We start from the raw sequence: 21,840 nt of genomic DNA, 5'->3' as shown, positions 1-21,840 counted from the left end.
TTTCGTGTTTCAAGTTTTATCATATCCAGAATGTTTACTAGACTCTTGTTCGGACAGATTTCAGGGAGTTATTCCTAAAAATGACAGGCCTACAATAAAAAAATACACATTTCCATGCAAAATAATGGTACCGCTTTTAGCACCAAAAATCTGAAATAATCATACCGCCAGGGAGGTTAAAGTGAAACTAACCCATGACCCTGCATTCACTATATCTGTATATTGTAGGAGGAGTTTTCTTTATGCTCTATGAGGATGTGAAACTCCTGACCCTTTTGTCTGGACAGTGATGATTGGCCCTGTGCTCATCACATGCACTCTCCCAAGAAAAAAAAAACCTCTCTAGCAACACACACCAAACTGAGCATGTGCATTTGACTACAGGTTCAGTCTGTCTTATCAGGCGGTCATTTCAACAAGAGGAGGGGCAGAGAAGACAGGATCAAACAGCCTTTTTACACAATGCAGAGGATCAACCCCTTAGGTTCCACAGTGAGTATAACAGCAGACTTTACTGCATATACAGACTGAATTTACTGTTGTGAGTTTAGTAACACTTTAATTAAACAAGCTGAAGTTAGAAGCTGATTAGCTACCATCCACAGCCACAAGAGATTTCAAATTCTCCAGTTTTAGTAAATCTCCACCTTTATCTCTATAGAAACAATGCAATTTATTCTTGTCACCCTATGTTAGGGAGTGTGTCATAGGCAGAATCACCCTCTGAAAACTAAAGAACAAACTATGAAGCCACCACATCTAATGTAAGCTATATTATACAAAGAATGCAATTTTAGTTTTTAGGTTTAGATATAATTTTATTAATAAAGTTTTGGAACTGCATGCATGCACACAGATTTTTTATGTTTGATTTTCCTCAACAGCTTCCCTAATACCCAGACCTCAATTCAATCACGTGGGCTACTATGGCTATAGTTACACCACTAACTACACCCCTCATATTTCCGTTACACCTCATATATTTCTAGATTGTAAGCTCCAAGGAGCAGGGCCCTCCTAACCCTCTTGTATTGAACTGTATTGTTGCTGTATTGTCTCCCGTTATATTGTAAAGCGCTGAGCAAACCGTTGGCGCTATATAAATCCTGTATAATAATAATACACCAATGAAAGCATTTAACTCTCTCACACGGGCACTGCTGCAATATCTGATTGACACTAGTGTGATCCTGACCCTGGTCAAACCAGTGGTCTCTCTTCTATCAGTTTGAGTTCCACTGTGGAAGGGATTACAGGAGGATGATGACAACATGGCTCAGGTACTAGCATTAGGTTATTTAGGAACATATTAATAAATTTGTTGCTGTATGTCTGCTTTGAGTTTAGCTTTAAACTGACTGACCCTTAAGATGTATTATTTAATAGTTCAGCAGTGCAAAGCACAGTGATTCAATAAATACTAATCAGAAGGAGAATAGCACAACCAGAGAAAACATGGTTATGTTTATTTGTTGCAAATAGCAATGTAAAAAGTGTTCTTACCCCCAGCAACCAATCAACACTAACCTTCCATTACTCTGAATGCTCATAATTGCTGTCAAATCAGATTGATGTGGTTTACCACACTGTGACCATCTCTGATGGTATGTATTAATACTGCCTTTGTACGTTACCCTAAATGAGTATGTTATGTCTGTTTAATTTAATTTTGTTCTTTTTCTAGTCTTTTTTTGGAACAGCATTGTTTCCGTATATGGGCCTCATACATTCCTCTCATTTAGAATTTTCTTTGTGTGTTTTGCTTTCTCACTGCTATTTCCTTGTACAATACCCTCTACTTTCTTGTTCCATTTATCGCTTCATCAACAGCTTTAGATCTTTGCTTCCAAGCAGAACAGCCCATGTCCTGCCTGTTATCAATGACTTTTTTACACTCTCTCTCTATTACTCTTCATTTGCTCTGCATCCCTGTTTCTTTCTGTCTTCCACCTAACTCTACCACGCTCATTATTATCTATTTGTGTTTGGTCTCATTATTTTAATATCAGTGTAGGAAATGAGAGCAGCAGCACTTCGAAAGAGCTATTACATCTCTGTTTGGAAGTCAAATAAGGTGTGCCACCTATGCTTATTTTCCTTCCAGGTACGCCATGCCAAAAGCTTGTGCAGACAGCATGGCGTCGGAGCTGCCACTACAAAGTGGATGTTAATTACCTAAAACAATAATGGTAATAAGAAAGAAGGGAGAAAAAATGTGAATCCTCAACTGCAAAGTTATTTTGCCTGAGGGGAGTTGTAGTTAACTGGCTAGAAAATTAATAAGATACTTAAAAATGAAATGAAGATAAAAGTTACAAGACACTAGGCACGCTGGGAAATTTTGTGTATTAGATTTTGCTGTTTCTAATAACCTCATTAAACAATAACAAGGGGAAATATAATAGAGTACTCGAGGCTAAAAAGTCTTTGCTGTGACACTTTTTTTCTCTCTACCGCAATATTAGTCAGTTCCTGCTCATAAACAAGGAACCATCATGCAAGGTTTTGTGAGAAAAAGTTCACAGCAGGTGTTACTTATTTGCATCTGTACCTTTTGCCAAGGTTGTAAAGTTAATTATAAATTTCAGTTTAACTAAATATGTATCTATAAAATATATAACATTCTATCAAGCCAATTCTGAATAAATGACATGAATTGAAACTTTGATAGGAAACATTTGTCTGCGTTGAACTGTTCATGTATATGTTATATGACTTACATAATTATCGCTAGTTCTTGGCATGAAACTTATCACATGGAAGACATTAAAGCTGATCGTAATCAATAAAACAAAGACCAAGCTATGAGCTTCTATTCAGCTCCAAATAAATTAAGTTCACACTTTCCATACTGTATGTAACTCATCTGTCACAGAATTTCAACATTAATAGTAACATATTTGAGGTAGAGAGATTTTCATTTTATTCAAGAAAGTTAAAGCAGACCTATTAACAATTTAAATGCCGTTATTATTGCATACTGACCAGAAGCTGAATTGTGATGCATATATATTGCCAGGACAATATTAAATATATCAATTTTAAAATTCTCTCCCTTGCCTGCATATTTAAAGTTACAGCTTAAACTGCAAGTAACTAACTTAAGCCAATCAAGAACTTACAAGAAAGTACAACTAAAGGCTCCTATAACAAATTCTAAACAAGTCCCAAATACAATTACTCCTTGGGGCAAAAGCTCTATAAAGTAAACAAAAGACTTCCCTTATCTTCCATGACTGAGCCAAACCCTTTTCCATTCGTGTTTCACATGTTTCTGTCTAGGGGTAAGGAACTGTCCTAAGAAGAATAATATGAAGCAGTGTTCTAATAGTAACTAGGGATGAGCCTCAAGTTTGCGGTGATGCAGGACACACCCCAAACTCTTGCTGTTGCACTTAACAGCCTGCTTGCCCATCTGCCGCAGGCTGTTCAGGAAGTCATTTATTAGTAGGGGTATTATTACCATCTCTAATGAATGTCAGGTTCATGTTCAGGGATGTGGTTGCTAGGATGCTGGTGGCTTGTGGAATGCTAGCAACCAGTGATGCACCCAAAGACCCCATTACTCATTCACACAAAGGGGTCAGATATCTAGGGGCTTTAAAGGGGCTTCCAGATTACCATATGTCCCCTCACAGACCCTTACATTTATTGGCCCAGGAATGTGGGTCTAAGGCCCTTGTCCTCACCAACATGGCACCCCCTAAAAAGGCACCCTCCCCTTGAGTGGCTTGCAATCTAATATAGTCCATGCTTGCAGCTCTTCCCCTTTTTTGGCCACTCAGGTTGCATGCCTGGACATGGGTCTAGTATGCTGTTGGGAACTGTAATTTACTAGCAAATTAAATTACTTTTTTAAATGTAACTATTAAATTAGTACATCCTACAGGTGCCCTACTTCATAGGCATTTTTAAAGAATCTACTAAGTGTGTTATTTGAAGGAACTGTGCTTTTTAATGGTTGTCTTCAAGCCTTTTTTTTAAAGTACTGTCCCTTGCCAAACAATATTTTCAACAATTTTTGCATTGGAACATGGTAGAAGTGTCTAGCACCTAGCACCTTATGCCTTTTCTTTGACAATTTCCTTCCTATAAGCAAAATAATTTGCAGGATTTTTTTCCCAGCGACTTCAGTGGGGTTTAGTGAATGTTAACAATTACCAAATTTTTTTAACTGTTTAGTGAATGTCCATTGAATTAAACTCAGGCACATTCTGCTCATTGCTATTATTGACTAACAGAAGTGTGTATATCACAAGAATGGCTGTCCAAAGCTTTGGCAGGTAAAACAATAAAGATGTATTCATGCTGGACAGGACATTCTTTGTTAATAACAGCTCGATACTAAAGAATTTGTAATATATGAATGAACTTGTTCTTTTTGTGTATATGTCCTTGAGAACTTAAGACCCAAGCTGAAGAAAGACTTGAGAATATTGGTTAACAGAACAGAACATAGCAGAAAAAGTAGTGATAGCTATGAGAGCACACAAAAATGTGACATTACTATAGTTTTTCACATATTAAAATCACTTGCCAGGCCAGATCTACAATATGGAGTACAGCGTATGGCAGCTTTTTGGCAGTTTTTGTAAAGAGAACATAAAAGTTATGAAAAGGTTTCACTGATTGCCATTTGGACAACTAAAATAGTAATAAGGATGAAAAATCCTACCTATAACAACTGACAGGACAAAGCCCAGGTACAGTGGATATTCCCAGACTGAGACTGTCCAAGGCCACTATAAAGTCCTTTCCTGCCCACAATCTCTGAATTACTCCAGGCATGTTTGTGAACCAAAGCTTGCAAATGTTGATGTTGTGTCCTCTAGTCTAGGAGGAAAAGCCATTATAGAGTTCTTTAATAAAACGTTAAATTATTCATTATCATAGCAAGAATAGGAACTGGAAAAGATATGAACAAATTATAGAAAGTATAATACATGTAACAACTATAAATAGTGTAATCTTCAGTCCAGAGTATTAACACCACATATTCTCCTCAAAGAGTTTTTGGGGTTGATTAAGGGCAAAAATGCTGTTCAATTTGTAAAGAAACTAGCACTTTGCAATGCAATTTTCAGCAGAGCTTAGTGAATGTTGTTAAATTTCACTTGGCAAAGAATACCTAATCATGGGCAAGGGGAATAAAAAAGAGCATGTTTGCTTGCACATGATTGGATAATGGAAGTCAGCAGAGTTTTGCCTCATTCATTAAGCTCTGTGGAGAATTTCCTTGCAAAGTGAACAGTATTTTAATTACAACATATAATCCTTGGTCCACAAAGGAGGCTTTATGATGCTAAGAATAGGTCTAGGTGATATGGGTTCCTGGTCTCCAGCTTGGTTGCTATCAGTGAGGCTTTCTTTGTCAAAGAAAAGGTGCAGGTACTCACCACCCCCTCCCCTAGGCCACCTTTGTTCCCAATCCTACCACTTCCCCAAAACACTGAAGCTGTAAAAATATGTAAAATTAAAGGAAAATTAACCCTATTTCAGTAAACTAACCTCGTATTACTACCTAATTGTTCCCTAGTTATAGGTTTTCAACACCACCCAGAAAAACATCTTCTTTGTAACCATGCCTCAGAAAACAGAAAGCTGTGCAGAAGGAGCTTTTCCATATGGTCAATCAAGGTAACAGCCATTATAAAGTAATAAGCATACTATAGTATTCAAAATAATTTGGATATTGTTTGCTGATACAGCACTCTAGCATGCTCACCCCCACTACAATACAGCCCCAGGGCAACCTCTCACCCTTACTCACCACTTCTTTGACACAGATATCTAAGTGTCTCTGACCCCTGCTTTCACCCCTGCTCCAACTCAATTGTCCCTGCTTCTCTGACTAGAGATCCAATATAGTCTTCCAGACACCTCTCCCTGGTGCTCTGAACTTTGACATAGGTTTCTACTATGCTCAAATTTTTACCCCCACTCTAACACAGCCTATAACACTGCTCAACAATGGTCGAGCACAACCCTTCAGAGGCAGCTCCAAATCCCACTACAACCTCACCACTGCTTTGACACATCCCTTAAGACGCTGCTTCTACCTCCTACCCCCATTCTGATCTTACCCCCACTCTGGCACAAACCACCAGACAGTTCTCGCTGCTTTTTTAACCTCTAACAGCCCCCCACATCTCTTGGTCCCACTCTGACACAGATTTCAAAGTCTCAGGACCAGGGGCGGACTGACCATTTGGAAACCTGGGCACTGCCCGAGGGCCCAGGGTCAGTAGGGGGCCCTACGAGAAGCCCCTGGTACCTTTTTCATAGGCTTTTTTGAGTTTGGGCAAGGACACAGGGGCCCCATGATCCCCTATTGCCCGGGGGGCCCCATGAGTTGTCTGTCCACCCCTGCTCAGGACCATGAAATAGTTCCTCTTATGATATAATGTAAACCAAAAATGACAGCTGAACTTGCTAAAACAGTATTTTGAAACATTTAGTTTTAGTCTTGCAGATGCAATGCAATTTAGAACAATTTCAAGCTACTTTTGATGATTCAGAGTTGGGCTGTGTACAACTATGCCATTTAGCACTGCACAACAAGTACAATACTGAGGATTGAAAACATTCATCTTTGAAAACAACTGGATGGCCAATCTAAGCCATAAAGTACACAGTTAAAATGGAACAGGTCCTCTTTGACAATAATTGCAGTGAAGTCCTTCCTCATCCAGCATAACCTGATGATATGGTCTTTATAGGTCCAGTATAGAGATTCATTTAGCTGTTTTGCATTCTTAAAATACTTTCTCAATATGTGGCAAAGGGTGACTAAAAATAACAATAGTTTTATTTGGTTCATGAAGGACAAAACAGAATCAATTTTTTTTCATTGTCACTAAAATAGGAGAAACCCATTCAGATGAAGAATTCTTTCAATCATATCTTGTACTAGTAATTTCTTAGGTTTTTGGGAAACAACTTATCTTATAAAGAAGGATATGTGTACTAGAAATCTAACACATTGGTTGCATACCTGATTGCACAGCCCAGTGAGGTCTTGGAGTGGATTGGAGAAACCTTGGACATTAATAGCACAGTAGCAATTGGAGCTGTTGTGATATGACAATCCACCAATTGTTGATCAAGTGCAGCAAAAAAAAAAAAAAAAAACGCTGCTCAGCAAAGCTGTGTTTTTTTTTTACAATTTAGAATTCAGCTTGCACACTAGTTGCCTGAAATGTTACCATCACTGGCAGGCAACCAAGCACAAGAATAGGGCTCTAAGATACATAACCACTTTATGAGTAGGTTAATTTTCAAGGCACTTCTAGTAGATTTCCTCAGCAGATCTAGTATCAAGAATCAGGATAATGGAGTAGCCCTTGTTTGAATAAGCAGTTTAAAGTTATCTGGAATATAAGTGTCATATTTATCTACATCTCATAAGCAAATTCTGGGTCAGTAATTTCAGTAATTTCATGTCCAGCAGTAGAATTTTTTTTAATTGTCCTGTTTTCTTGCTTTTACTGCACAATTTGTCTTTTGCAGGGATTGCAGCATAATTTGTAACATGCTCTGTTGAGCCACAAATGAAGCAGTATTTGTTCTGTGCAGCTCTGCATTGCAGTTTGGATGAATATACTGTTGTACATTTGCATTGGGCATGAGTGGGTGCCATATAAGTGGTGACATTAGTCTCCTGATTAAGAGTTTTTGCCTTAGCCACAGCAGTTTCTATTTGGCATAATATTGTAATAGTCTTTGCTAGAGTTAAATTATGAACCAAGAGCAACCTTACTCTAACATGGGCTGCATGTTTTTTTTTCTACAAGTTGGTTTTTTTTCATTTCATCTGTTAGAGCACCAACTATGCAGGTAACAACCAACTTACCCAAAGCTGTCATAAATTGTATTTTGGATCCACCATTATGATCTACATTTTGCCAGAATATATATTGTTCTGTACCCACATTTACTCTAAGCACAAAGATGTTCTCTAATTTAAGAGAACTCAAAAAATGCTGTCCTTCTTGCACCAGGCAGTGAATAAGTAAAGCAAGTTTTCTAGCAGTAGATAAGGCTAATAGATAAGTTCCCCTGATGATTAGAAGCAAGTAATCAACTCTCAAACATACTAATACAAGTAGTAAAAGACATGGCAGGCTCACCAGGGTATAAAGAAAAGGTGCCAACCGTTGTAATGATAGAGGAGACATCTTTGTTACCAGTCTTGTTGGCAGAGTAGCGATAGAGTGCTTTATTAACAAGTTCAGGTATCCACTAGTATATCATAATAAACAAAATCCCAAATTTTACAAAGAATTATACATGTACTAACTGTTAATAGAGACATCTACAAGCCAGAGATATGCACTCCACAGTTTATTCATAGACCAACTTAACATTCAATTATAGTTTGTTTCGGAATTGCTAATATAAACCATAGCTGTTTTACTCACTATGACCTCCAGTCTACTACTAAACTATCCTAAAAGTATTTCTTTGTTTCCCCCAAGTAATTTAAATGGAAGGCACTTTTTCATAGTATCTTATAAGGTAATAGAAATATACCCACCTAAACGTTATATATCTAAAGTATCTCTGGAGAAAACTTGTTTGACAAATATTTTTGCAAAGTTAAAGGGAAACTGTAATAGTTTTGATCAGTGTTATTACTTTACTTGCCTATATTATTTACGTTTACATTTCTTTTTTGGTTTTTAGTTGTTTGTCTTTTGGTTTTTTTTTTACATATTTTACACAACACCTTTTTTTTATAAATAAAATGTTTAAAATAATACACCAATGACAACAATGTCACAGAGCATTATGGCTTTTAGAATGGAAAAGCACAGCAACAGTTGTTTTCTTTCAGAATCTTTCTCTTCAATTCTCACAAAAATTAGATAGAAAGATTGTAAAAGAAACAGATTTTCTTTTAGAAAAAGGCAGGCAGTGAACAGAGGGATGAGTCACCCCCCTGGATGTGTAAAATTCTGAACATGAGATATTTAGGATTTTTTTTTAGCAAGGCAGTTATAGCTCAACCCATTTTAAAAGAGACATGGGGCCTAAAACTCCAGCTTCTTTCTGGAAATTGAAATATAATTTTTTTTCAATGCATTATTTTATATTTACCTGGAGATCTTTTTAATTTTATGATTTAGCCCTGAATATAAAAAGAGAATATAGATACAAAAACACTATACATTCCCCTTAAGTAAAATAAAATGTAATGGCTCTGATCTGGAGTCACATATTCAAACACCTAAAATCCCAGAGAAATAACTAACTATAGTTTTTGCAGTTTAGTCCTTGGAAGAGTTAAAAGCAAAAAAAATCATCTGTGAATAATACACATTTGTTTTATATTCCCCTGGTTCATATTCCTTTAAAGAACGTATTCCTTAAAGAACTTTTTATATGGTTTTGCTGACCTTATTTATTTTGCCTGGAAAGAAATTTGATAATCTTATTAACAAATTGCTTGATTGTGGACCACAATTTCAGTGACTCAACCAGACTGACTTTACAAATTCTTACACTGAAAAAAAAAGTTATTACAAACCTACTAGTTTGCCAGGGTCTACTGTTATTTTCCATTTTGCAAATCCCAGTCTTTTCTATCTCATGGTATATATCACATAGCTATATAGCTAACAAACCACTCATTTTTAGTTGTCCCTTGAATTTTACATTTTTCAATACGCCCTTTAAGCTTTCTTATTCTAAGCTTTATTATTTCCAAAAGTAGTGATTGTGTCTAATTTTCGGCAATTCCTTATAGTTTATTTGCAGATATTTAATGCTGTTAGGAGTTTTTTCAGTTCTCCTAAGGTTTCCAAGGAATAATTCTCTATATGTTGTACATTTAACCTAGTAAATGTACAAATGAATGTTTAATAATCTGTGATATTTGAGGTTTATTTTTAATTTTAACACCATTTTACACTATTAAACATTTTTTTTTTCATATTACAAACAACTTTTCACATATTTCATAGCCTCCCAATAAGTGATCTCATTGGGCCAGATTATAAAATAAGATTCTCTAATTGCAGTTTTCACTTTCTGTAATTTAAGAGTATTGTCCCTAGCTAATGATATATTGTATTCCTAATTGACCTCTGATCAATATACATTAGGTAGCATTAGTACAGCAATGTCAGAATAAGTAATTTTTAAAATTTTTATATAGAGTACATCCTTTTTGAAGTGACTGTTAGATAAACTATAGTAGATCTTTGAATATGAGAATTTATACAAAACAGAATTATATTCCCTTTCTCCTGGAAAATAATTTCCATCATGTAACTATCTGTATAAGATCTTCAGTTGGCTTTTGTTAAATGATCTTTATTTAAAGAAAATATCAGGGCACAAAAAAATATGCAGTTCATTTCTGTAATACATGCACATCTCCCAATGTTTTATTACTTTAAATAACCTGCAATGACAAAAAAAAACCTGTTGACTTGTCAGAACTGCAGTACTAATTTCATTTTGTGCAGTGATTTCACATGCTTTTTTATTAATCAAAATTGCTAACATTGGTCTCATCCCTGTCCAGCTTTCTGTTGTTAAAGTAGTTGTAAAGACTCAAGGTTTTTTACCTTCATGCATTCTATGCATGAAGATAATAAAACCTTCTGTTTACTTACCTGAGCCTCGGCTGTCCCAGGTCTCAGCCTCCTTATTGGCTGAGACAGCAAGTGGGAGCCATTGGTTTTTGCTGTTGTCAATAACAACCAGTCAGCCAATGAAGAGAGAGAGGGGGGCAGGGCCAACTCTGTGTATGAATGGACACACAGAGCACCGGCTGCCCCATAGCATGCTGCTTGCTGTGGGGGCACATAACAGGAGGGAGGGGCCAGGAGAGCCTGCGGGGGATCCAGGCTGCAGGATCCAGGCTGCTCTGTGCAAAGCCACTGCACACAGTAGGTAAATATGACATGTTTGTTATTTTCCCCCAAAAAATGAACATTTAGAATTGCTTTAAACTACTAAATTCCTCCCATTCTCCACCTCTCCATGGATTAAATTTTATGTCTTCCAAGGCAAGAAAGTCTTGAAATAACACAGCAATAGTGCACAGGACACAGGGCAAATCTCAATTTCCTATACAATCAATAGGTATTTTTGCACTTAACAAACAGATATAACAAATTGCTTTTAATGCTATATTTATCAGATCAAAAGAAAGTAAAAAGGAATGCTAACTGTTTATGATTTACAAACACTCCAAAGGAGTATCTAGGACTTAACATAACTACCTATGTCAATTTTCTTAACCATGATTACGTTGACATGCCAGAACCAATTTTAAGAAAATAATTGGGGGTGACATCGCTTTATAGAGTGGAAAATAAAATATGTATGTCTTCATATTTGTTACTAAATATACAGTGGATATAAAAAGTAAAAGATAAATAATTTCATCTCTTTTTCCACCTTTAATGTGACCTACAAACTGAACAACTCAATTGAAAAACAAACTGAAATCTTGTAGGGGAGCGGGAGTAAACATAAAAAAACTAAAATAATGTGGTTGCATAAGTGAGGATGTAGCTGTGTTCAGAATTAAGCAATCACATTCAGAATCATGTTAAATAGGAGTCAGTACACACCTGCCATCATTTAAAGTGCCTCTGATTAGCCCTAAATAAAGTTCAGCTGTTCTAGTAGGTCTTTCCTGACATTTTCTTAGTCAACTCATACAGCAAAAGCCATGGTTCGCAAAAAGCTTCCAAAGCATCAGAGAGATCTCATTGTTAAAAGGTATCAGTCAGGAGAAGGGTACAAAAGAATTTCCAAGGCATTAGATATACCATGGAACACAGTGAAGACAGTTATTATCAAGTGGAAAAAATATGGCGCAACAGTGACATTACCAAAAACTGGACGTCCCTCCAAAATTGATGAAAAGAAGAAAACTGGTCTGGGAGGCTGTCAAGAGGCCTACAGAAACATTAAAGGAGCTGCAGGAATATCTGACAAGTACTGACTGTGTGATACATGTGACAACAATCTCCCATATTCTTCATATGCCTGGGCTATGGGGTAGAGTGGCAAGATGGGAGCCTTTTCTTAGGAAGAAAAACATCCAAGCCCTGCTAAATTTGCAAAAACACATCTGAAGTCTCCCAAAAGCATGTGGGAAAATGTGTTATGGTCTGATGAAACAAAGGTTAAACTTTTGGCCATAATTCCAAAAGATAGGTTTAGCGCAAAAACAACACTGCACATCACCAAAAGAACACCATACCCACAATGAAGTATGGTGGTGGCAGCATCATGCTTTGAAGCTGTTTTTCTTCAGCTGGAACTGGGGCCTTAGTCAAGGTAGTGGGAATTATGAAATGTTCCAAATACCAGTCAATATTGGCACAAAACTGTCAGGCTTCTGCTAGAAAGCTAAACATGAAGAGGAAGTGCATCTTTCAGCATGACAACGACTTAAAGCATACATTCAAATCAACAAAGGAATGTCTTCACCAGAAGAAGATGAAAGTTTTGGAATGGCCCAGCCAGAGTTCAGACCTGAATCCGATCGAAAATCTGTGGGGTGATCTGAAGAGGGCTGTGCACAGAAGATGCCATCGCAATCTGTCAGATTTGGAGTGTTTTTTCAAGGAAGAGTCGGCAAATATTGCCAAGTCAAGATGTGCCATGCAGATAGACTCATACCCAAAAAGACTGAATGCTGTAATAAAATCAAAAGGTGCTTCAACAAAGTATTAGTTGAAGGGTGTGCACACTTATGCAACCATGTTTTTTTAGTTTTTTATTTTTACTTCCCTCCACCTAAAAGATTTCAGTTTGTTGTTCAACTGAGTTGTACAGTTTATAAGTTACATTAAAGGTGGATAAAGCTCTGAAATGATTAATCTTTGTCTCATTTTTTTACATCACAGAAACTTGACATTTTAACAGGGGCATGTAGACTTTGTATATCCATTGTAATTGTGTCAATTTTTTTTTAATAATTTTTTTAAGTCGTTTCTTGTTTTGACACTCAGACAAGTAATCGTTGACTGTTTTGTTTTAATATATTTCAACTCTGCTGTGCTCAGTTGCACCTTGGGATGTCTATTTCCCAGTCTTTGTGCCACAATGTGGTATAGCTCCATAACACTGATAAAAAATACAATCAGATTTACCCCACAAAATATCAGCCAACATATGTAGGATGAAATCTGGTGTACACTATACCCTAATCTATGTTTGCTCTTCATGGAATAGATCAGCTAAGCAGTCAGCTAATCACATCACTAGCTACCTATTATATTTTAACATAATGGTTGCTACTGTAATGTGAAAATATTAATTTCATTGTGTTCTAATGACCTTGAATTTCCCACAAGGTATAATATCCATAATTATGTTTACCAGTTTTTGGAAACTAATTAAAATGACATTAATGTAGCTCATTGTTCTATCTATCACTCTGGATACAACATGAGCAGAAGCCAAGACAACAAACATATGACTGACGTTTGCAAAACACATTGCTCATTTGCTGTGTTGTTATGTGGACCTCAAGTAGACCAGTAACTATATTTTTGTATGATGATGATAATCTAATAGGTAAATGCCTTTGAAGGTAACATGTTTTATAATGAAGGCAGCCATTGCCACAGTTTACAAATATTTATGTTGGTATCAACTTAAAAAACTCTTTCCAATAAACATCTGAAATAGAGTACAGTACATTTCTATGGCTCCACTCTAAGGTCTAAGACAAACACTACAGAAAATCTTTTTATTAGGAAGTGACAGCAAGCAATGGAGTCAGGGAGGGACTTAAGGTGAAAAAACTGAAAGCCCACAACTGCCTCCTTGTGGATGTTAGAAAAATATTAACATACCTTTTATATGCTATGACTGTTCATGTAATGTACCAGGCGGGGGAGCCTAACGTGTGGAGGTAGGCTTCTCTTACACCTCTGGATCAGGAGCCCTGGTAAATTGACAGAAGTGCCTGAGCTCAGAGTGGGCATGGGTGCCTGACTAGTCTTCCATTGCAGGATGCAGGAGAGCAGCACTTGCATTTCTGTAGAGCAGGCTGGGCTTTGCTGAAGAGCAGGCTTTGTTTTGCAGAAGAACAGGCTGTGCTCGCTGATAAGCAGGTGGTGTGTAGCTGTAGAGCAGGGTGTACATTGCTGTAGAGCAAGCTGTGCTGGTGGAAGACCAGAACAGAAGACAGGCACAAGACAGCAGATTGAGATGCAAGAGAGTAGGGTCAGCCAGTCCGGGTCAGCAAATGACAGGCAAATCAAAGGACAATACAGCAGGCAGACAAATAGTCAAGGTCAGGCCATGGTCGGTAATAGTAGGCAGATGGGTGGATAAACAGAAGGAGCAGGCAAATACAGAATCCAGAGACAAGTTAGGGGTTGGTACCGGCAGCGTTCAGGCAGGGTCAGAGGCAGATCAAGTCAGTATCAGGAAGTCAACTCAGGAACAGGTATCAGATGCTTCAGGGAACATAGTTGACCAAGCTGCAAGGACTCCATGCCACGGTGCAGCTTAAATAGCCCTCCTGGTGCCAATGCGCACTCACAAATGTGCAATTGCGTTTGTTCGTTCGCTCATGCTTATTTGTTTGCGGACTATTATTAATATATTATTATTATACAGTATTTATATAGCGCCAAAAGGTTTGCTCAGCGTTGTACATTATAGTGGGGGACAGTACATGAGACAATACAGTAACAATACAATACACGAGGGGTTCGAGGGCCCTGCTCTTTCGAGCTTACAATCTAGGAGGGAGGGGATAGTGGTACAGGAGGAAGTGGCTGTGGGGGATGGAGTGGTAGGAGGAGTGGAGGAGATCGGCTGTTGGGTGAGGGTGGGGTAGGCTTCCCTGAAAGGATGGGTTTTCAGGGTGCGCCTGAAGGTGAGGAGGGTAGGTGACAGTCTGATGGATTGGGGTAGAGAGTTTGTTTGTTCACTCTTGTGCACATTCGATCCACCCACTGGCAGAGTTCCTCAATCCCAGGCATCTGTGTACTTGAATATTCCTTTCCTGACAGACCATATCTAACAGATGACTAAATCAGATTCCATCAGGTAGGGCCTTTTACCTATTTTGGCTGAAGAGGTATTGGCATTTCATTCTTTTAATAAGTGTCAAAATCCTTCCAAAACTTTTTTTTTGGATAGAGTGGGGAAGAGTTAGAAACCCTGTGAGGTTTTTATATACCGAACAGAGAAGAGTGACAAACAGCATTAAGACCCGGTTCACATATGTGCGGGGCCGGTTTCAGTGCGATTTGTAAAAGGAGTCCTGTGCGATTTTCAATCAGTGCTTCAGGTGTTATTCAGGTGCAAATTTTTAAAGTGCATGACTGAAAATGGTACCTGACTCTTTTTAAAATCACTCTGGGGCCAGCCCACACATATATGAACTGGCTCCATAAAAAGCCAGTTTGCTTCACGTCATGAGACTTGGATGCCGTTCAAAACGGATCCAGTTCTCATATACGTGTACCGGAGCTAAATCTTTGCCAACTGATGGTTGTTACTTAGCATTGCAGGTCAAGTCTTTGCTGTACACACCTGCTCTTAACTGCCCTCATTAGTAAATGCCAAAGTGAGGTCACAGCTTTAACTCCTTATCTAAAGGACAGATTTGTCTGTTTACTAATGCCCTGAATAGAGGTCTCTATCTCTGACATCTTTGACTGTCCATGCCTTGGATATCACAGTAAACTGTTTGGATTGCATTTGTACTCAGCTTGTCTGTGCTTATCTTGATAATTGGTCGGTTACCTGTGTGAAGCAGTTTGTGCTCAGTCTGCCTGTCTGGAATTGGGGCTTTGATTGTCTGCACCTGACCTGGTCATCAGTCTATTGAATCTGCTACTGTCTGTCATTTCTTCTGACCATATGTCAGAGGACCTATACCACTTTAGCATCTATCCTGCCTGTTGTTGACTGTTGCCCCTGGGAACACATAAAGGCTCATTTATAATGAAGAGCAGATATCCATAAAAGAAAATGCATTGCACCTTTAAAAATAAAAATGAATACATCTAAAACATATAAGACTAAACACAGCTCAACAAATAAAATAACATTAAAATATGCAAAACTTGCTGAAATAATCCATTCAAACCTTTTGCATATACAAAAATTATATAAAATCTGTAAAATAGAAAATATCCATAAATATATGAAAGTTCAATCCAATAGTGTGCTCTGAGCACAATCCCTAAATAAAGTACAATGTGCTCAAAGTCTTCAAATGTGCTCCAACATACCCGCACAGGTAAAGATCACCAACAAATTGCACCTTCTGAAATAAACTCATTAAGTGGAGTAGACCATTAATACTAATGATCAAAATGGGCTTGGTATTATCAGTCAACATCATGATTCTTACTGTACTCACACTCTCCCCCACCTAACCTCAGTTTTAAATACCCTTCATTTTTCACATTGTTGTAGAAAACATATAACTCCTGTAGCATAAAGATGAAACTCAAAATAAAACTCGCTCTCAGAGCACTATAAAATTTGCATCTGTAATCCCAAGTAAATTGCTCAAGCTCCATGTCCACTGAACTTCCATGTTCTGTGATGACATCAGCATATCTCTCTCACTCAACATATTTCCCCACAAATTACTTCAGTCAAAAACAACCCTCTACTAGGATCAATCGTTAAGACCTGAATAGAGGGGCTTCTAAAATTATTTAGAATTTGATTACAGGCACATTCAACCTGTAGTTGACATCTTTCTGACCTGCATTTCATCTGCTTCAAGTGGACTTTGCATTCTCACAGACAGTCACGGAGAGCAATTAAATTCCAGTCAAGGTTATAAACCGTTCCCACACAATATTTGTCTGGATTTGGACTTAAATTAGTTTTTGCAGATTTTGGCAAGCATTCATTGTTATGGCAACAATAATCAGCATTATGACAGCATATAATGGGCAGTCACATTGCTATACAAATACCAAATGAATAGCCTTTACATAATGCATTTTGTATTAAGAGATTATCATCTCATCAGACAGTTTTTTTCAGCTGTCATGCTGGAGGGAGTTGGTTGCTCCTAGTAAAACAAAGCCAGGCTCTTTCTCAGGAAGGCCAATTAGAAAAACAATAGATTACAAATAGAGAGCAGCTTTATCCCAGGTAAGCCTGTCAGTGGTCATAATGTCTAAACACTCTAGGTTTAGTACTTATGCAAGGGTCTGCCTGAGGGAAGGCATTTAGAGGGAGCGTGTAGTGTTTTTGTACATATTTTCTTTCTTCATTATGGTCAGGAATAAAAAGTATACATCTGTATTTTTTTGGTCAGCTAAAGTTTTGCATGTTTACATGTGCATTTTTTTAGCCAGCACATAGAACCTTAGTGTCTTTTTCACACGTCTTTCAGAAACTGCTAAAGCTGGCCATGGATGTTTGATTTACATTCATTCAGCTAGTGGGTTGTACAAAAAAAATGAACAGGTTTCACTACCCACAGAAACAAGGCGAGTGCAAGATTCCACCATGCTTCCCCAGGGGCATTTTTTTCTGGTAGCTGAACCTGATACAGTCTGCGCCCAATACTGTACAGGGCTGGAGGCTCTCTACTGGGGTTGTGCCATTAGGTTTAGTTGGAACGATTTGTCCATAATTATTAATATATAAAGAAATTAATAAAATCAAAACAAAACAAAACGTGTACATTACCAGCTTTTGAATTAAAAAAAAAGAGAAGGATTTTGTTATTAAAACTATGTACCAAATAAGTGTCTAATGTCTTCAAACTATATTTAGTCATTTGGGGTAGGAAAATTAATCATAGCGTTATTGTCGCGTGCTGACACTGCTGAATTTGGCCTTGGCAATCAGGCAACAATGACTTCTGTACATGAAAGGGTTAAAGGAAAGCATTTCTTTAGAGAAATGTGGAGGATTGCATTGAAAAACACTCATTCTGTTAGTGCTTGTTACCGGAAAGGCAGCTCATACATACATGAGTCTTTTTTTTTTTCTTTTTTTTTTGTTCATCCAACGGATTGAATGAAAAAACTAACTCAAATCCCCCATCCACACACTCAATGTGGATAGGGAAATCCTCGACACTAAGCTAATGTAGTCTGACAGTGGGAAGACTTCCCAGCCATCAGAATACACTAATCAGAGCTGCTGTTTATGACAATAGGATGCAGTATGGCAAGAAGGCAAGACAGAGAAGGCAGTGTGGTGCCTTGGGCAATGTTCTGCTGAGAAACATTGGGTCCTGCCATTCATGTGGATGTTACTTGATAAGTACCACCTACTTAAACACTGATATTGACCAAGTACACCCCTTCATAAAAATGATATTCCCTGATGGCAGTGGCCTTCTTCAGTAGGATAATGCACCTTGTCACACCACAAAGATGATTCAAAAATGGTTTGAGGAACACAACAATGAGTTTGAGATGTTCACTTGGCCTCAAAATCCTCCAGATCCCAATCCAACAGAGCACCTATGAGATGTGCTGGAAAAACAGGTCCGATGCATGGAGGCCCTACCGTGTACCCTACAGGACGTAAAAGATCTGCTACTGATGGTTTGGTGCCAGAGACTACAGTATACCTTCAAACATATAGTGACCATACTTTTGCAACAGGTCAGGGATGTTGTGGTGGCAAAAGGGTCTGTTTTGGTGGCAAAAAGGGGACCTCCTCAATATTAGGTGGGTCATCATAATATTATGTCTGATCAGTGTATGAATTTTAGCCCTTTTTTAGGGTTTGTGTGTGTGTGGGGGTATGGCAAATAGCCCTCCCCAAAGATACTGTGCTATACCTGTAGGCAAATAGGAGAGCCAGAACCTTTGCTAGGAGGAAGAGTGGATTTGATAATAAAGTTGGTTATGCCTCCACCCAGGACAGGGCCTCTGTGAACAGAAGGGATTCCCTTCTTTGGAATTAACCAGTAATACATTCTAATCAAAGTAATTGGGAACAGGTGAACTACTGCAACCAGCATATAACATTAAGCATAAGTACGCTGTATAAAGCTGCACATTAGTATGGAAATAAAACAAGCTTTATATAAGAAAAGATTAATACCAGTACCTACTTTCAATGCACAAACAGGTATTATCAACAAAGGGCCCGACAAGAGTTGTGGTGGAATTGTACATATATACATAAATATAGTTAATAGTACAAATACCTCCTGATGAATATGGCCGCAAAGTTTAGTTGCAGGAACCCCTGAAGATGACCAGGAAACCCTGCAGCTGTTGCAAAAAACAGCCTGAAATGCAGCTTTTTACCAGAAAAAAACTGTGGTGTGGCACTGGAACTCAGAATCTTTCCTTCCTTTGGGATATTTGCTAGTTTTTTCATTTGGATGCTGGAATAAATGGAAAAAGAATGGTGATTGTTTTGGTAAGTTTTAACAATTGAGGGGATAGATTTTTTTTCAAATAGTTTATAATATTTGACTGTATAGCCATCTGGATTCGGACATGTACTATTAGGCAAGCTTTGAACTGCCTCCTGAAATTCTTCCTCAATTAAATCAATATCCTCCCTCACTCCAGAGGGGTTCTTTGCAACGACAGATCTCAATAGATATTTGGCAATCTCTGCCCATATGGTACAGGATGCAGTGTAGGATTCTACAGTTGTAGAATTATATATGGACTGTTAACAATGAGAAAATATTTATGTCGCAGAAGAATAGTTGGTTTATCTTTTGCTTTTTCAATATGGAAAATTTAGTATGTTAGTGATCTAGTGCTGAGGCTAGTAATTTTCCAGGTTTGTTGCCATCAGCACAATAATTTGGATCTATCTTGTGTTTTTCTGTGTCAACTAATTTATTCAAAGAGACCCAGAGTTCCATCAATTTAGAAAAGTTACATTTGGTTAGTTTCTTCATGTCAAAGTTTCAAGTTTAGTGATGTGTTTGCATAAAGAGCCTTTATGAGCCATAAATTGGCAATACAGTTTACAGCCTTGGAGAAATTAGCTTACCCTTTATGTGTGCTTTGTGTACATACCATTGCATGAAGTTGGGCACAAGGTCAGATCTAGGGGGTGCTGGGGTGGGCTATGCCCACCCCTGAGTTCAGTTGTGCCCCCCCAACAGCCAACTACACCCACCCTTCCTGCCTCCGCACCAGTCACTACTGAACTCCTTCTCCCAGGGCCGGGACACAGCTAATGGAATGTGGAGGGGGAGAAGGCAGAGTGCCAGTATCATCACTAGCATTGGCCATCCGGGCAGGTACTGCCCTGCTGCGATCTCCGGCCTCATCTCTTCCCACCTGTCACATTGGTCAAACCAAGCCAGAGAAACTTCCCCTAGGCTTCTCCCTCCAAAGAGGATGGTGGCAAAGATGGAGGTAAAGCAGAATGTTCAAGCTGGAGAGCATGCATTTAAAAGGAAGGTTCATAGAAGTACAGAAGAGTTACAGAGGGAATGTGAATGTCTGTGGATGAAAGATTTGGGGGGGGGGGTGATGACCAACTCATGACAAAGAACTAACCATTCTCACATGCTGTCACATATGTAACAATGCCACTCACAGCTTCACCCTGCACAAAGAGTTTCCAGCTCGCAGTACCACAGGAGGAGCCAGCAGCCTGAGAGTGATTGCCACTGCATTAAGTTACCTAAGCAATTAACCTTTTAAACTCCAAACTGCCACCAAATAGCTTTGGGCCTATCAACCCTTTTACAATATTAGTAAGAACAAATATGAAAAATAAACATCTGTACACACACCGTCACCACAGACAGGTATATTTAGAAATTTATCATATACAGTTGCACTCTTCAAGAGACAGGGATTCTTTAGTTTGCATTAAAAGCCTTAGAGACAGTTTCAAGACTTCAGAATAGGGTTTAATAATGAAAAGTACTACAAAAAGCCCCCAAAGAAAAAAGGATACCGCACCTCAATGGCTGTTGAACAGAATGTATTTAATGGACATAAATAATACACATTACCAAGCACATCCCATACAATCCCTCCCCCCCATCACCCACCCCCACCCAAAAACCGGCCCCCATCCCCAATGGAAACCCCCCCCCAGAGGTTATGACCCCACCTGAACAATCCCCCCCACAAAACACAACCCCCTAGGACACCCCCAACCCCCCAATTCCCCCTCCCCCTCCCTTTCCCCCCCAATCTCTGGAAAGAGATGTGGGTGACAAGGGCCCCTTTGGAGTCTGTCCCATTACTTTGTGGGCTGCGGCCTCATCCTCCCTATGATTACACCTACCTGTTACCGTTTGGCCCCTGCCTCAGGTAGATCCCCCTTTTTATCAACTATTCACCCCCACCTCTCCTTTTCACTTTGAGCGGGGCGCGGGAGCTGCCTGATACCGCATTCTCTTTTTGGTAAATGTGTTCCACGTAGGATAGCTCCCTTTGCATATCCACCCTTGGGGGGCCTTTTAATAGGTATTGTCTCTGACTTAAACACTGATAAGATGGCTTACCAAATAGATGAAGATATAGAGAGGGAGATGAGGGCGGCCTTTTCAAAAGATGAACTGCAGATGTCCAATAAGAATAAAGACTTTAGGCATTTAGGACACACAGTAAGCTTATGTTTAAACACCTAAGGCGGAAGTGGAATATTGTGTCCTTGGAGTCTAATGTGGAATCAATAATGGTCCCGCGGGGACTCAGGGAAAGAATTATACCAGCAAAAGATTTACTTAATGAGTGGTTTTTAAAGAAATGGCAGGAAGAGGCAATTACACTTGGCATACATATCATGCAGATGATAATTTAAGAGGAAAAAAGGACAACTTAAAGAAATAGACGAGCAGTTGCATGAAAGTGTAAAAAATCTGGAAGGATATACAGATCTAGATGAGTTTATAAAACTAAATGAAAAATTGAAAGAAGAAGT

The sequence above is a fragment of the Staurois parvus genome, unplaced genomic scaffold (assembly GCF_062004578.1).
Source record: "Staurois parvus isolate SC_StPar_1 unplaced genomic scaffold, SC_StPar_1.0 ptg000133l, whole genome shotgun sequence".
Taxonomy (NCBI): Eukaryota; Metazoa; Chordata; class Amphibia; order Anura; family Ranidae; genus Staurois; species Staurois parvus.
The sequence above is the reverse complement of the archived record's forward strand: the minus strand, read 5'-3'. Positions refer to the sequence as shown.